Source organism: Hippoglossus stenolepis, chromosome 15, assembly GCF_022539355.2.
Source record: "Hippoglossus stenolepis isolate QCI-W04-F060 chromosome 15, HSTE1.2, whole genome shotgun sequence".
NCBI classification, from domain to species: Eukaryota; Metazoa; Chordata; class Actinopteri; order Pleuronectiformes; family Pleuronectidae; genus Hippoglossus; species Hippoglossus stenolepis.
Genome location: NC_061497.1, coordinates 18,843,057 through 18,861,640, shown reverse-complemented (window position 1 = coordinate 18,861,640; position 18,584 = coordinate 18,843,057). Strand labels below are relative to the sequence as shown.

Sequence of the window (18,584 nt, the reverse complement as noted above, 5' to 3'; positions counted from 1 at the left end):
TCTTCTTCTTCTTCTTCTTCTTCTTAACTTTCATCACACAGACCAAAACATCAACACCCTTCTAAACATACAATACAAACAAAAGACAATAATCACAAAGGAAAAAAAATGAGAGACATACTACAGAGTTACAGCATATAGTAATCGATCATTCAGTAAATAAATCAAGCATATGGTGAGGATAGGCCGGAATGGGTATCACACAAAATGTTGGGTTTCATTCGGGAAAGTTAAGGGGCTATAAATTGGGGCCTAGGTGCTCTCAAATTTTTCATGAAAACCTTGCGTGTTGCTCCGACGCCTCTCAAGATGTATCCCTGAAACTAGTTCCATTAACCATCTGGAGAAACACGGAGCACTGGTAGCTTCCCATTCACTGCATGCGTGATAGATTTCTTGCTACAAGTTCACAGACATGGAATCAAACATGATTCCTACTTGTTTGTAGTTGTGCCCTGAAGAGTGGGTCTGTGGGTCAACGCCATGGAGAAGAAGTTGCTGTAAAAGTTGTTCCCATGTGTTGGACTTTCATCCCATGGCACTGAACTCGTTGTCTTCTTCTAGAGGCATAGTTCCTTCTCAATGTGGCAGATTTACAACAGCGGTTTCTGAGAATGGTCAGAAGAAAATGCAAATGAAGGCAAGTTTCCACCCACTGCTACATACAGTACAATTATGCAAATGTTTGGAGTTGAGAGCTTTGAGATAAGCAGCTGGTGGCACTGATTCTGTCATTAAAACATTGCAGAGGACAAAGAGGATGCGACAATTAAATCTCAAATGATGGAAAACAATGGAATCACACACACACACACACACACACACACACACACACACACACACACACATATGAGCTTTGTCTGATCCTTGCATTAGTTTCCTGTCTTTTTGTACAAACACTATGGCATCATATTTTTAGTGACATTTTTCGACAATTTTCCTCCATAAGCTCGTGATCACAGTCACTGTCACCTCTCAGTGATTGGAGTGTCACACTGCGTTTTGCTTTGCTCCGCAGATCTGGTGAAGGTGACGGCGACGTCAAACAAGATATTGATCCAACTTGTGTGTTTTTGTGTGTTTGTGAATTTATGTGTGGGCACTCCTGTTGTTCTAGTCCACCCCAACATCGATTTCTCAAAAAACTTTATAGTATCTGTGAACTGCAGGTCATTCTTTGATAGTAGCCCTCGGGGCATGTTCGGAATTAACCAATTTCACTTAACTAGGTAAATATTTGGTCTCTCTCTCTCTCTCTCTCTCTCTCTCTCTCTCTCTCTCTGTGTGCGCTTGGGATCTATTTAACAAATATTAGTAGATCGATTCTCATCTGTATGGAAGCCTTCCGCATGTGAAGGTTGAGTCCTCCTTTTTTTCTGTAATGCAGCTCATCAACATGAGGTGACAGTGTTGATTTGGCGATGGATCAATCGGACAGGATACTGTCACACCACGAGATGATGAGGAATCTCAACTTCAGTTCATCACATGTTTGCTGATGCCATCTTAGAATCATTTTGTCTGGTAAGCTTAGTGATTTTGTACAAGGTCTTTCTAGAATTGTTTGGGTAATGATTTCCTTTTGGTTGATGATGGATATGTATCACTGAAAATGTGTCCTGTACACATTTTTGTTGTTGAAAGAAGCCCGGCTAGCTCAGTTCGGTAGAGCATGAGACTCTTAATCTCAGGGTCGTGGGTTCGAGCCCCACGTTGGGCGGTGAAGCTTTTAAGTGGAGCATTCTATCTTGATGATATAGTGATGCCAAGAGTAAAAACTGCAAAACATTTGACGTCTTCCCAGAGCATGCAACGGATCTGCTTCTTCATGTGGACAAAGACATATGCTAAGTGGTCCTGCTAGGTCAGCTACCGCAACATGTGATCAAATATGTTTAAGGCAAAACTATGCTTAGGTAATGATTTTCTGATGATGAAAAACAGATACTTATAACTGAAAATGTGTCCTGTGCGCACAACTTTCTAGGGTGGTCTGATTTGTTTCAGTGTAAGAAGCCCGGCTAGCTCAGTTCGGTAGGGCATGAGACTTAATCTCAGGGTCGTGGGTTCGAGCCCCACGTTGGGCGGTGAACTTTTTAAGTGGAACATTATTTGCCCCCCCCTCTGAACAAATACAGTTGTTTCAAATTGAAATCTACCCTGATGACATAGCGATGCCAAGAGTAAAAACTGCAACAGATTGCATGTCTTCCCAAAGCATGGTATGGATTTGCTTGTTCATGTGGACAAAGACGTATGCTAAGTGGTCCTGCTAGCTCAGTTATGGGCTAAAGATGTTTATGGCAAAATTATGTTTGGGATATGAGTTTCTGTTGATTGATGATTTGATATTTATAATGGAAAATGTTTCTTTTGCAAACAACTTTCTTGTATGGTGTGATTGTTTTGTGATAGAAGCCCGGCTAGCTCAGTTCGGTAGAGCATGAGACTCTTAATCTCAGGGTTGTGGGTTCGAGCCCCACGTTGGGCGGTGAAATTTTTAAGTGGAGCAGTATTTACCTGATGACACAGGACGCCAAGAGTAAAAACTGCAACACATTGGACGTCTTCCCAGAGCATGGTATTTATAATGCAAAATGTGTCTTGTGCACAGGACTTTCTTGTTTGGTGTGATTTTCTTTATTGACAGAAGCCCGGCTAGCTCAGTTCGGTAGAGCATGAGACTCTTAATCTCAGGGTCGTGGGTTCGAGCCCCACGTTGGGCGGTTGAGTTTTTAGGTGGAGCATTTTATCCTGATGGCAGAGGGGCGCCAAGAGTAAAAACTGCAACACATTGGATGTCTTCCCAGAGCATGCAACGGATCTGCTTGTTGTATGCTAATTGGTCCTGCTAGCTGAGCTATCGCAACATGTGGTCAAAGATGTTTAAGGCAAAACCATGCTTGGGTAATGATTTTCTGTTGATGAAAGACAAATAATTATAACTGAAAATGTGTCCTGTGCGCACAACTTTCTTGTTTGGTCTGATTTGTTTAAGTGAAAGAAGCCTGGCTAGCTCAGTTCAGTAGGGCATGAGACTTAATCTCAGGGTCGTGGGTTCGAGCCCCACGTTGGGCGGTGAACTTTTTAAGTGGAGCATTATTTGCCCCCCTCGCCTCTCGGGACAAATAAAGTTGTTTTAAATTTAAATCTACCCTGATGACATAGCAACGCTAAGAGTAATAACTGCAACAGAATGCATGTCTTCCCAAAGCATGGTATGGATGTGCTTGTTCATGTAGACAAAGACGTATGCTAAGTGGTCCTGCTAGCTGAGCTATCGCAACATGTGGTCAAAGATGTTTAAGGCAAAACCATGCTTGGGTAATGATTTTCTGTTGATGAAAGACAAATAATTATAACTGAAAATGTGTCCTGTGCGCACAACTTTCTTCTTTGGTCTGATTTGTTTTCTTGAAAGAAGCCCGGCTAGCTCAGTTCGGTAGAGCATGAGACTCTTAATCTCAGGGTCGTGGGTTCAAGCCCCACGTTGGGCGGTGAAGCTTTTAAGTGGAGCATTCTATCTTGATGATATAGTGATGCCAAGAGTGAAAACTGCAACTGATTGGATGTCTTCCCTGAGCATGTTATGGATGTGCTTAGTCACATGGAGCAAAATTGTGCCTCTTGCTTCTCATTTTTCTTAATGTGGTCAAACAGAGTTTAGAACAATACACTATCTGTAAACCAGTCATCTCCTCCTGTCTCTTCATTTTCAATATGGCCAACTTGATCTGAAAGATGATCCGTGTCACCCAATCACTGTATGGATATATGTCAACGGGAGAAGGCCCACATTGAAATGTGCCATCAGAACAGATATATGGACTAAGAAATACTAAAAACATAATTCACAAAAGACAGAATCAATGGAACTCTAATGTGTGGGTGTGGGTGTGAATGTATGGAATGAATGTTTTCCAGCTCATTGGTTCGGTTCAACAGCCCATGTCTGTTTAATTCACTGCCACTGCTCTCATCAGCATTATTTCCAGCAGCTCTAGAAACTCACAGCAGACAAAAGGCGGCTAATAGTTGGTGAACAAAGAACCTTATAGCTTTACAAGATGAAATGAGTCCACGGCCAACAACAGTTACTATTCTTTAACCTGTTAAACGGTTTACAAATGATAATGTTCACAAACTCTGATCCAATCACATTAAGGAGCGACTCCATTAGCTCCACCTTTGCTACCAGGGAGTCAGAATTTCAGTTGTTTAGCCAGAAAAACCCGATTTAGCAGAAGCAAAGCCAATTTGACGCAGATGAGTCAGCAGAGGTAATAGCAAAGTGACATATGTTTGCACAGAACAACAAGGCGCAGATCTATTGTGAGAGGCGGATGTGTGTGATGGATCTGTCCTTGTTTTTTTGAAAAATGTTTTGTGTGTATTTGTGATGTTAGAGGATTCAATATAGACTTATATTTATTTGTATAGAACGATAGAATTCTCCTTAAAGTTGCAGATTTTAATGGATGCAACTGTGTGTGTGTGTGTGTGTGTGTGTGTGTTTGTTTTGGCTCAACCTCCAAAATCCTCAGGCTGTTCATTTCATCATCTGAGATTTGGCAGTCTTCTTGTTTGTGTATGTATATTTAGATATGAGAATGCATGCATGTGTGTGTGTTTGTGTGTCTGTCTTAAATGGGGTTTTAAGTGTAAGTATGCTAATATGTTTCTCTCTCTCTCTCTCTCTCTCTCTCTCTCTCTCTCTCTCTCTCTCTCTCACACACACACACACACCTACATACACACTCCAGCGGTTTCTCTTGCTCCTCTGTTATGGCCTACTTCCTCCCTGATCACGTGACCAGTTGGCAGCAATGGTGATTAAGTGGGAGAACTGCAGGTCCAACGATGCTGGAGGGCACAACAGGTCCCAAGATGCCGAGGGGTACTTCTCTTTTTTCCTTGTCCCCTTGAGAATCCTCCTGTCAGTAATTAGCAAACACTGCCTCTGGCGAGTGCATGTGTGTGTGTGTGTGTGTGTGTGAGTGTGAGTTTGTAAAGGTGTTTGTCTGCGTGTGTGTGTGAGCTTGTAGATTTTTGCTGTGTGTCAAGTTAGAATAGCCTAGTACCTGTTATGATTATTTTATATTATCTATATTAAGATCTATGAACTATTCTCTGAGAAATCAACTAAAATGTTTTTTTTTAAAAGGCCTACAATGTTAGAGAAAGTGCATGAGAAAAAACATCCTGGATCTGCACCAAAATTTAATTGGTTCTTCCCTGACCCTTAAAGGGATAGTTCACCCAAAAATGAAAAATCCCCTCATTATCTACTCACCACTCTGCCGATGGAGGTGTGGGTGAAGTGTTTGAGTCCAGTTTCAGCCAAATCCAATACAATTGAAGTAACTGGTGACTCCTTCTTCCAACATAAAAAAAACAACAGAAAAGAATCCAACCTGAAACTGCGTCATTTACACCATGTTATTAGCCTTATTTGCCTGATTAGTTTCCTCCTACTTACTGTTGTGGTTCTTGCCAGAACTGGCTGCAGTTACTTTTGGGTGAACCATCCCTTTAACACAAACTTCCACCAAGTCTAGTGATAGTGTGTGCAGTAATTTTTGGTCAAATACAAACTGACAGGGCTGAAAACAAAAACCTCCTCGGCAGACACAACATCCCCTTAAAATTATCTGTGGGAAAGCTGATGTTTTTCTGTGCTGACACAAATTTTCAGAATCGGGACAGAATATATGAACTGGTCAACACACCACTATACCACCATATGACCAAATTAACAACATGAAATGTGTCAAGTCTTTCAGGCTCGTTAGCTGCATTTCAACAAAGTTACCCAGGTATGGAGTCCTCACAGATTATTTAACAGTATCAATTATTTGTGCTGTGTGCTGAGCCTAATAATCCACCTCGAGCACATCCCTCATTAAGCTGCTTGGAAACGTTGCGGTGAACAGTGGCACCTGTGAGCCACTTATTACAACTTGTGCCACATACTTTAGAAACTCCAACTATTCTAGCTCTATACTCTGCTCACTAACGTATAACACGTATATACAAGATTAAATATGAGTGAGTGAAATTGCCTGTAAGGAGAGTTACACTTAGAGGTGCTCTTGTCCCTCCGCAGTTTGCTCTCATGTTAATGAAGAGCACCTCTCCATATTAAGTACGCCCTTCATCCCTTCGTCCTTCTGCTGATGTGGTCCTGAATCACATTATGTATACACACACACACACACACACAAACGTGCAGAGGGCAAACATACAAATGCACAAACAACCACACATGCACAGAGACACGTTCAGCCCGGGGCCTTGTTTTATATTTTCCAAACTCCTCCCAAACTCAATCAACACGCTTATCATGTCCCCCCAATTCAGATCCCATTATATCGCTGACTCACACTCTCCCTTTCATGATGAAGTTAATAAGCAGACAAAGACGGAGGAAATGAAAAAAACAAGTTTACACAATCCTCATTATTTCCATTCACGGCACCAGTGACATTGTAATTGCAGAAAAAAAAACGTGCCGGCGTCTCTTGTTTCTCCCATCATCCATTTAAGCCTAAAAAAACACAAGTGATTGATGTCTCGCTCTCTCTCTCTCTTGCCCCTCATCATGTCATTCATCCGAGCCGTCTTTCATGTTCTTCCTGCGTCGGGCCCCACATGAAAAGAGCGATTGAATATTAAAGAAACGGAGGTAACGTTCAGCAAGAGGGTGAAGCTCCTTGTGGACCCACTGAGTGACACAAACTAGCCTTTAATTGCTCTCTAGAAATCCTTCTTCCCACATGTCTTTGATCGTCCTGTTGCAGAATCAATACTGTGCGAGCAGACATGAATGCGTACCGTCAGTCACACACACACACACACACACACACACACACACACACACACACACACACACGTTGATAGTTGCAGGAAATCGATCGGTACTCTCTGTCTTCTTATTCACCGTGTGTCTAGCTGAGCTTCTCAGTGTTTCATTTACTGAATAAAGGAAACAAAGGGACACCAGCTGTGTTTCTGTGTGTGTTTGTGGTGTGTGTGTATGTGTGAGTGTGTGAAGTTCATGTATGATGCGCCGGTTTGTTTTTTACTGGTCATCTCTCCAGGATGGTTAGAGGTGTTATTGTGGAGCTGTTGCAACACACATCCTGCTCTCTGATTGGCTGTCCAACCTCAAGGTGAGCCTGTCCCTGACCACCTTCACCCCATCCTGTTGATGTGCTACAGTCACCGTCATCCGCATCCAGCGCACGTATAGACAACATGAGGCTCGCTCCTCTTTCCGCTCCCATGTGCTAATGGGAAGGTTTGACATCTGGTTTCAGCAAAACAAAAAAAACAGATAGTAAATTGACTTGCCAAGTAATTTAAGTGCCTTTTATCATCTTCTCTAAGACAGAAGGACACAAATCCAGATTTTTTTTCGTCACTTCATGTGTATTTATTTGCATGTAAGAGGAGAATCCGAGTGTATGTGAGCATCTGTGCATGTTTACATGCAGAGGGGCTGGTACATGTATGGTTGTTTATCCCTCACAAGCTGCTGACAGATGGTGACATGTAGGAGGAGGCAAAGTTCAATGTCAACAGACATGCACTTAAAATTTAACTTTTACTTGATTTTAACTGTGAACACGACAATATGAACAGATGTCGTGATCAGACTTGGTCAGACGTTATCGTGGCTGAGATGAGACACAGGAGAAAGAGGAGTGTGTTAATTGGTTGGGTAGAGAACAATAAAAGTGGGGTGATGAGGGCATCACTGACAAATAGACTGGCGAGTTTATTATGGGGCATTAAACTGGCATCAGATAGAGACCTTTGCCCATTGCTCCAGTTCAAACAAGATTCAGTTACTCTCTGAATCCTTGTGTGTGTGTGTGTGTGTGTGTGTGTGTGTGTGTGTGTGTGTGTGTGTGTGTGTGTGTGTGTGTGTGTGTGTGCGTGTGCGCGTGTGTGCGCGTGTGTGCACGTCTCATCTCACTTTTGATGCTGCCGATCTATGCTTTACTCATTAGTATTAATGAATCACACACCACCTACATCTTGTTCATTATCTCTGTCTCCTTCAATTCAGTTCAAAGAGACACTGCTTGAGTAAACATCAAAAAAGGATATGAAACAAAGCACCAGGGAGGAAATATACAAACACTTGTGACACGCAGTTCAATGACTTCAATAGCGGATGTCAGCGTCTCAGAGTATAGTGAGGTTTAATTAATTGTTTTTATTTCTTTAAGCTGCACTAAACTATATTTTATAGTGAATATGGGTCAAATTGTATATTTCTATTCAGCTTTGTGGAGCGTTTTATCCTCTTTCAGCTCTTTGTTTTGGTTTTGAAGCCTGCTAATTCACTCACTTATTCACGCACCCTAATCATTCTTGTTTTCAGTCTGCATCTGTTCTCTGATAAATCTACTCTACGCCATAACTCCAGCACCAAACAACAAACGAGCAAATATTACAGCCGGTTGATGAACATCTCGGTGCATTTAGACGCTAAAGAGACAGATATTTCCCTCATGATTCGGGACCAAAGCGGAGCTGAAAGAGTTTAAATATTTGATTGAAAAATCCATCAGATGGATAAAAACACTTTTTAAAAATGCATCCTTTAATTAACCACGAGGGTCCCACTGGGATAGAGAGTCCTGGTCAACACGGGCAGAATATTAAATGAAAGAGTTTCATGTATAAATATAAGCAGGGACATGATTACACAAACAACTAAACCATAGGGCAGACACAGAAACATATGAATAAATAATTTGTATTATTATATGGATGTGGAGCTTACATGTCAAATATGTAGCTGTGTAAGTTGGCAAAAAACATCTGTTAAAGCTGCTTTAAGATTTGGTAAATCAAAAGACATGAATCGGAAAGTGACTGAATTAAGTAAGATTACGCATTAATCACCTAATTTTCTTAACGGGCTTTGCATTTTAGTGAGAAATGTGAAGTTTCTACCCCAGACACCTGTGAGACTTTCCCCTCTGCGTTGTCTTTAAGTTCAGATCTGGTGTTTCTTGCTGTTGCTGAAGTTAATCTCCCAAACTGTACATTTGAATCTCACCCTTCTTTACTTCCTACCTGCTATTATTGGCTTCCATTGTATTCATCCCTCGCAGGTGAAGTCTGCTCTGGGCCAGCGGAAAACCCCCAAACCATCAATCCTGCATGCTGGCAGCCCCAACGCTGTGGCAATGAAATGTGAACCTATGTTGTGACAAAGCTGACCTCCTTTTCCGCATCTCCGGGGAGTTTGCCAGCAGGAGGAGAGAGAGGAGAGGATGAGGGAGGCATCGGGGGAGACACGGAAGACGGGAACGGCAACTGCCTATGATGGAGTGAGAAAATTGGGTTGATGGAGGGAGAGTTGAGGTAAAGGAATTAAATGAAATCCAAGTCATGTGCACTGGGATGAGATGAGGAGCGTGAGGTGATTTGCGGAGGAGGTGTGCATGTGTAGGAAAGTGGTTGGAAAAGGTGAAATTGAGGGGGAAGAGAGGTCGACGGGTGGCTGGAGGTAGAGGGGTCCCATCACTCTCTCTGGTCTCAGCCTCCTTCTGCCTCGAGCAGGGGTTGATTTACTGCCCGAGTTCAGATTAGGATCCCCTCCATGGCCGTCTGCCTCCGTCTCCAGTTTAGTGCTCCTTCCCAGGGGGGATATTAATACCTGAGGAAACACCGGCTTTCTATTCACCTGCTGTAGCCGTGGACTTTATAGGGCACTTCATAGCCTGAGAGGCAGAGCATTACTCAGGAAAATTTGTAGGGCACTGTTGCGGTTGCAAAACATTCTCTGCTTTGCTACAGCGGTGTTGTTATGGCCCTTCGGCGACAAAGTTGACGAAAACAAACGCTTTCTGTTGTCGCTTTAAAAACCTGTCTGAGTGCTGCATTCACTGCAAAACGCTTAATAACGTTGTCATAGAAATTAGAGCTGGTTTCAGCCCCGACTTTGGTCCAATGGGCAAAATGACTCAGAAAGCTAATAGTATGTTACCATGGTAATCCCCATGGTAGCTGAGTTGAATATTCCTGTCGCTTGAGTCTGATGAGCTGGCAGCACATGAAACAGCACGAAAAAAAACATGTTCCATTCAGGTTTTTTTTATTTTTGTTTTACAATAGACGACGATATGTTGCACAGGGTCAGACGCACACACAAACACAGACAAAAACAAACACACTCTCCTCCTGGCCGGTTGGTGTTTGTTTACTTCAACCTGCTCGTCTCCTGTCTTCGCTCCCCAACTTTACCTCCCCCCTTGTCTCCCGTCTTTCTCTCCACGATCTTTCTTTCACCTTAAATCTACAGAATCTGGCTGCGTCTCTCTCCCACCTCTCCCTGCTCTCGTCCTCCTCACTATCCTTGCACAACCCTTCCATCCTCTCCTCCTCCTGCTCCTCAGCGATGTTTCATTTACTTTAATCTAATTTGATGTTATTTAATTTAGAGAGCCGTGACTTGTGATGGCTCAGCAGGGATTCAGCGGTGTAGCTGCACTGTTGCGTGCGTGCATGTGTGCGTGTGTGTATACAATGAAGCGCATGTGTGTGCGTTTGCAGGTCTGCAGTGTGCACAATGTTGCCCTTCAGCAGAGCAGAATTGTTTGATTCTTTGCAGCCTGAGCTTGTCTCCGAGTAAACAAACTAACTTACAATCACGCCAAGATGGTCATCACTTATTCATATGATTGAGTATGAGATGGGAGACATTAGGAGGCGCTGGAATGAAGGGGTGATGAGAGGTAATGCTCTGACAGCCACGGTGGGAAAGAAACACGGGGTGTCGGATGAGAAATAGATGAGAAGATGAAGGCGAGGAAGAGGAGGAACGACCTTGAAGAGGCCAGATAAACAGACGCATTGTGATTTATGTGACTTCATGCATTATTGACAAGGGAATTATTAGCTGCAGGGAATGCTCTTCACCTGCGATAGTCCCCAGACGCTGTGACGTGCGGCTGCAGGAGCTGCGGCGATGAAGACAAAAATGTATTGCCCATTTATATTCAACCCAAAGGACTCACTCTGAGCTGCAGAGGACAGATCTGAATGTCTGAGATAAAGTAAAATCTTGTCCGAGCAGTATTTACTGTGATATGTATCTGTTGAAATAAAATGCCTCTGGCACAGAGCGGCTTTATAAATTTTGTTTAACCTGTAGATCCTGTCACATGAGAATATCCCTGCAATAAAAGTATATTGGCAGAATAAACATTTCATACATCACATTGATTTAGTCTATCATACACAGGGCTATACAAAAGAATGATATAGTGATAAAGAACGCTGCAACTAGACATTTGTTGACCCTGTCTGTTCATATGATTCATCAGATTTAGTACAAAGTGTTTTTGTGTTGAGATGCAGTTGATTTTCAGAATAAAAGATAAATTAATACACAAATAAACAAAAAATATTTTTTGGTAAAGAATACAAACACAGGAAATAGTGCATCCTATTTTAGTGTAATTATTCAATGTGTCCCATTAGTCTGATGCTTTATTTTGTGCTGATAGGCCGAGGTTTGTTTGTGGCCAGCTCTAATCGCACACCATTGTTTACTGGGAATTGTTTGTTTACTTTGTGAGTCATGACGTTTGGAGCTCGGATGAACTTGTAATCCTGTTAATTTTATCCCTCAGACTTTCTCGGAGAGCATCAGTGATGCCAGCAGCATTTCCATATCATGAATTAAAACTAATTTAATCGTGTTTTAATTAAACCTCATTTGGGTCCGTTACCAGCATGTGGTGAGTGTGTGTGCGTGTGTACTTATATCTTTGTGAGGACCATTTGAACACAGAACTTACAGACTGAGGACATTTCTGGGGCTGTATGAGGGTTAAGACTGGTTTTTAGGGTTAGGGTGAAACTAGGATAAAGTTAAGGCAATTTGGTGTGATAGTTAAGGTTAGGGTAAGGGGCTAGGGAATGCATTATGCCAATGAGAGTCCTCACTTATACATATGTGTAAGAATATGTGTGTGTGTGTGTGGTCCAGGTATTACTCATGTTGTGGGGACCTAAATCCGTTTTCACAGTCACATTATGGGGACTTGTCTTCCTTGTGGGGACAAAAAACAAGTCCCCATAATGTCATCATTACATTTTTAGGTTAGGGTTAGGAGACAAGTTTGAAGGGGCTGGTTTAGCTTCGGGTTTAGGTTAAGGTTAGAGTTAGGATGAGGTAATTGGTTTGCGTTAGGGTAAGACAAGGGTTTGAAGTCTGCAGGAAATAAATACAAGTCTATGTAATGACTTTTAATTGTGTATTTGTTTGTGGTGATGGACTTTAAAGAACCCCCCTCTCGCACACTTGCTGATAACACCGCTGCCCTCTCAACGTTAGCTCAACTCGCTGATGCGTTTAGTTTTTCATTTTTCTTTTTCGCCGTTCGTCTCTCGCTTTGATTTAGAATTTACCCTTTTCCACAGCCTAAATTAAATCAGGCTCGGCTGTGTGCCTCCACTGTCGCTTTTCATACAGTTGTACACAAAGATACACAGAGATTCACAGATACTCGCACAGAAATCTGTCAGGTGAAATGTTTTTTTTATTAGTTTGCGGACTCTGTCCACGTACCGTGGGCCTGTTGGATATAAATTCAGCCTGATTCGAACTCAAACCATTTGGAACCAGACAAGATAAGAGGAAAACTGCTGCTGCTCAATGGAGGTGTCTGGAGGGATGATGGACTGGCAGCTGCCTGGCTCAGAAGAGAAAGCAGTGTAGAGCAGCTTAAACCTACCAAGGTGTGAGATTTATTCATGCTGTCTGAGTGTGGGTGTGTGTATGTGTGTGTGTGTGTGTGTGTCTGCTGAAGTTCGCCCGATATGGGATATTTGAAATAAGGCTCCTATAGATGATATCCTATGCATTAAATTTAAGTGTTTTCATGCTAAATATTTATATCTCGGTTAGAGGAAGATTCTGAAATCACATTTACAGCAAAATATCGCACTCAGACTTTTCCCGAAACAGTGAATATTCAATTCTCTCAGGGTTTAACTTCTCCTGTTGAATGTTCTGAGACTTTAGCATAAAATGAGTTTTAAATTTACCAAACCGCCACGAGATAATTAAATTTGCAGTGGATATTAAGATGGCTCTTTGGATCTGTCACATCCATAATGACACTGACACTGACTGACAAGTATGATATATTGCAATACAGTGTTTATGTGCATGCATTCTTGTGTGTGTGTGTGTGTGTGTGTGTGTGTGTGTGTGTGTGTGTGTGTGTGTGTGTGTGTGTGTGTGTGTGTGTGTGTGTGTGTGTGTGTGTGTGTGTGTTCCTGAGTGTATCAATCTATTTCTGGGAGATGATGAGTCACCAAGTAATCTCCAAATGGAAGTGAGTGCTGTTACACTTTGAGAAGAAATCCATCATGTCTCCAGCAGGTACCGGCAGGTTGTCAGGGTGGTCGCGGTGCACAGCTAACCGGTTAGCAGTTTCTTCACCTGTTGCTAATGGCAGTAATTCTAAATGTTCTGGTCTGTAGAGAACAGGGGCAGCAGACTGTACTGAAGCTAAAACAGCTTATGTCATTACAAGCTGTCGGACACATATTACTATAGTGACTCGGCTGACGGCTTCCAAACACTGAGCAGGTGAAGCCTCGCTGAGTTTCTCAAAGGCACTTCCTGTGTCCTCGCTGCAGCCTTCTCCTCTAAACTGTTTTATTGTGCAGCACTATAGTGTAAAAATGATTACATCAAATATACTTAACGTGTAACTTCACCCCAAGGTTTTGGTGATGTGCCTCAACCTGGAAATTCAAAAGATGCCTTGAGAACAGTGATGGGACGGGACTGATCAAGATTTCATGACGTAGAGAGGTTCCAAATGACATACATATATACATGATATATGTATATATATATACATGAGCACTGGCCCTGAAGGATCCAAGACGGTTTGGTGGCGTTATGAGCCATAAATGTAGATTGTCTATAAATGTGATTATAAATCCAATTTTAAAAACCAGCGTTAATGTATTTCCTCAGACAGCAGTCATATCATTTAGTTTTCAGCTTAAAAAAAACCCTCAAGTGTGTATCACTTTAAAAATGAGACCATGAAACCGAACATTTCTCTATCTTTCAAAACTTTTTCAAAAAGGAAATGAAATAAGGGCGCTGAGTAGAACTGGAAAAAAAGTGGATGTCTCTGAATAAAACAAATATCCCTATATAATCCTTATATAATATACTTTATTCTACTTGTATTCAAGCTGGAATGAGGACACACTCATTGCCTGAATGAAGTCTTCCACTGTCCACTGATATAATACTCTCCGTAATGTATGGTGATCTGATTCCACTGCTTTTAAACGATCATATCTGTCTCATGAAAACACAGATAAAACATACACAAACAAAACTGTATTCAGTTTCGTCTGCTAGTACTGAAACATCTGTTACACATTTTTTACATTTGCAAATGTTTATACAGCTTTTCACTATCTTGCCCTTGCTTTGATTTTCAGCCCCATCAAAGCTCATGATTATTTCATTAACATCGCAGAACATTTTATTTGTATTTTTGCCACATGTAACTCGCCCCTGGACATTCTCTCTCCACGAGTTTAGTGCTCTAAAAATACGTTTTAATTTTTGGCAAAAATTTCCCACAAATTACCTAATGATGGCCTCATTTTTATTTTTTGTTGCTAAATGACTCACAACTTTTCATCATCTGATTCAATGTCACTTTGTCACCACATCTGCAAGTAGCTGACCAATTTATAACTCTCTCTCTCTCTCACACACACACACAAACACACAAACACACACGCACACACTCTTTCCAAAGGTCTGGGTGTTAAATCCAGTAAGTGTTGCATTATTCATGAGGTGTTGCAGATATAACCTTCCTGAGAGGAACTTTAAGATTTTCCCCCAGCTCCTCAAGGTACTGTACGTATATTATACAGGACACATATTCACTTTGTGTCTCTGTGTGTGTGTGTGTGTGTGTGTGTGTGTGTGTGTGTGTGTGTGTGTGTGTGTGTGTGTGTGTGTGTGTAGGGAACAGTTTTAAAAATATTTTTTGTACATGTACCAAGCTTATTGTTTAGCTGCTTGACCTTTGAGCTGTTGTGATTGAATTACAGTGGGGTTGGAAATTCGGGCCTTGCACTCTTGAACCTCACAGTGTATGTTTATGTATTTTTCACCTCCAGCATTCACCTGCTTTCCTCCGATTTCACTCAATCTGTGTCTTATTCACTTCGTCTCTGCCTCACTCGCTGAGCACTAACTCACTATATATGTCACACACATCTGCTGATTGTTTTGCTGCCTCCTCCTGTTCACAATCACTGCTACGTAGCTGAATGTGAATAAACCTGCTCTTTTATTACATTTTCAGTAATTGTCAGGATCCAGTTTTTCCGTCTCACATCGAAGGCCATCATTGCCGCAGGACTTGGAATCAGCGCGACAGGGACGTGGAGTGGAATTGATGATGACCATATTTAAATGCTAATGAAAATAAGGCTGGATTTGGTGAGATGTTGAATGCATTATGCAGCAGGGTTGCGATCAGAGACCGTGATCGGCTTCCTCGTGTTCCCATGGCTGCTGCGCTTCCACTTCACGAGGGAGCAGGGAACGTGATCGAGGCACCACCTCTCTTCCAGCTGTAACTTTACAAAGGATACAGAATTTATACCAAATATCCGATGTACTGTGAACGATAGTGTCTTCTTCAGCTTTGCAGTATTGATACAGAACACTACACTTGATTTCCTTATATCGCCAATTTGAGTTTTATCATCTTAACACAAACTCCAAGATGATCCTTTCATTTTGATAAATGCAGCACTCGGAAGGAGGCTATTAAAACAGCACATTATCCTCACCTTTCACGGAGGAAATAAATTGCCATATCAGAACATGAACTTTGAAATGCTAATGTACCTGCTGCGCACTGTGACCTCAACAGAGACTCTTTCAATCTATAAAACTCATTATGCCTCTTTCCACTTCCTAATATGCTACCATGTAGTTTTCTCTCTTTTTGACCGTGGATCGTTTAATACTCTTATTTTATGTATACCTGAATGAATTTGAGTCTTTTGGTGTCGTGGTGTTCAGATTCAACTCTCTCTGTCTCATGCCCTTCACTTATATGTTGCGCTTCTATGTCAACAATCCAATTATAAAAACCCAGAGTATTAACTCTGTCACTCCAGGCTCATTGATTTAGTGATTAAAGCTCAGGGGGCAGGATGAAAGCATATCTCTATTAGCGTAGCAATAAATGGTTTGACAGAGCAAACGTTACAGGGAGAAAAACCGGAGCAGCCACTTTTGATTGTCGACATGACTCCCTGTATTGATTTGTTTTGTGAGGTCAGAGTCCATGTTATTCGTGTCCCTGTGGCTCTATTTTATGGTTTACACTTCCTCCCACGACTCCGCTCTTTGTATTTGAGAAGACGGAGGTTTTTTACCAATTCTCAATTCTCTCAGGTCACTTAGCAGGTTCCGATTGTGAAGGTACGATCCATGTAATACCCAGGGTGAAGTGTATTCAGCGGAGAACGGCAGCACACAGTGAATCAGGACACTGAAAGTAAGTCAAGTTCTTTGACTCAGCGGAGAGGTTTGTATTGAAGGAAACACAAAGAGAAGCTGCTGATATTTTGTTATAATTATTATTATTATTATTATTATTATTATTATACAACAGTGTTTTTCTCGTTAATGAAATGCAAACGTGAATTGCAGCACGAGTGTGACCAACACCCCCCACAGCTACAAAAAGCAACTTGATAAATTAGATTTCTCAACACCTGAGAAAATTGAGCTCAATTCACCATGAGATTTTAATTGATTAACTGACCAGATACCCACCACACAGCTGTGTCTGCTTCACATTTAATTTCATTACATGCATTGAAAACTACACGCGAAGCCTCTCACCCAGACAGATGTGGGCCACTTCAGGCAATGATGCAGCACTTCTGGCCTTGTGGCCCAGACAAAATGGATGTGAGCCTAAAGTGGCCCCCTTTTAAATTGTAAATGTGGCCAAAATATGCCAAAACCAATATGGGCCTTTTTTGGCAAACATGTGTTCTTGCTCTAGGCGAGGCCCAAATAGCACAAAACTAATTCCTGCCAAATTTGGCACCTTTGGTCGACATGCTCCATTGCTATAGCTCACTTGTGGCCCAGATCATGGCAAATAGGAGCACACCACCCATGTGCCATCATTCCACACGGTATGTGGGCTGGATGACAGTGTTTGGTGTGCGCCAAATCTGGGTCAAACCTATTTTGCCATCAGAGAAGCATTTATAGAGAATTCAATAAATGAACCAGAAAATGTAAGGTATAGTTTTGTTTAAAAGGTTATTTAATTAATAACTGATCAACAAATGGGTTGCAGATTCATTTTCTTTTGAGTGACACATCTATGAATCGATAGATCCTAGTTGTTCCGACCTTCGTTTGTCCTGCCTCTGCAGAAGAAAAGCCTTCAGCACCACGGACAGCGCCAGAAATCCTTCACCAGAGACACACGTATGGTCGGAGGACGCTCTTCCTCTTTGACATGATTTATAAGAGCATTAAATTGCATATTTAACAACCTTGATTCTCAGATTGATCTAAGTTTCTCATGAATATTAAGAAAGTCTGCTCAAATCCTTGGTTTGACTCATTTGATAATATACAATGCTGTTAGAGCGCCAGGGTGAAACGTTCAAGACTGTTATCTTTACTTTTCAGTGATGCCTCAGCTCCCAGTGGTAGCAGCCTGCATGGTAGCACACCACACTGTTACACCTCCCAGGCGCACACACAGTGTGTTAACCCTTTGCAATCAGTAGATTAGATTGGGTGGTTATAGGCCCAAGTTGCTGCAACCACATTTAATTATAATGGCGCAGCAGCAACATCAAGGCGAATACTGCAATTGGTCTGCTGCGGTCCCACTGGTGGAGAACTGGTGCTTGACACATAGGCTGCAATTATAAGGGCAATGTAAATGAGATAGTGGTGGGGTACTCTAATCAGAGAGGGAAACACACTGGCAGCCTGGTCAGGAGCTAACAGGAGGGGAGAGGACGTCTGACAACACTGGCGGAAAAAGAGGTTTGAGTTCCTTCAATCCACGAAGAGGCTGAAAAGAAATTTGGGATGGTGGAGGGGAGGGGAGAGAGGGGGGGGTACATTCTCTGCATCATTTAAGTACTGCGGCTGATGTCATTTCCTGAGCACCATGATTGGTCATTGATGACTCTGAAAACTGTAAGGAATGGGCTTTAATAAACACACACTCACACACACACACACTTTGGAGGCTTACACTAACCTTAACCATATAGATACTACATGACTAACTCTAACCTTAACCTAAATATAACCTTAACCTAAACTTAAGACTAACCTTAACCTAAGATTAACTTTAACCTAAACCTAATATTGCAACATGTCTTCACCTAAAAATCGAACAGATTTAGGTCCCCACAACATGAGTAATACCTGGATCACACACACAAACATCCACCCACACACAAACGCACACACACACAAACACACTCCCCAGGGGAGA

General features: G+C 41.9%; 4 non-coding genes across 4 annotated transcripts; all 4 read left to right on the top strand.

The window, feature by feature from the left end:
• Nucleotides 1–1,646: 1,646 nt before the first annotated feature.
• Nucleotides 1,647–1,720, top strand: trnak-cuu. The gene has a single exon. It is a non-coding gene; the product is annotated as a tRNA-Lys (tRNA).
• A 697-nt stretch (nucleotides 1,721–2,417) lies between these two features.
• On the top strand, nucleotides 2,418–2,491 carry trnak-cuu. The gene has a single exon. It is a non-coding gene; the product is annotated as a tRNA-Lys (tRNA).
• A 161-nt stretch (nucleotides 2,492–2,652) lies between these two features.
• On the top strand, nucleotides 2,653–2,726 carry trnak-cuu. The gene has a single exon. It is a non-coding gene; the product is annotated as a tRNA-Lys (tRNA).
• A 697-nt stretch (nucleotides 2,727–3,423) lies between these two features.
• trnak-cuu lies at nucleotides 3,424–3,497 on the top strand. Its single transcript has one exon. It is a non-coding gene; the product is annotated as a tRNA-Lys (tRNA).
• Nucleotides 3,498–18,584: the final 15,087 nt, after the last annotated feature.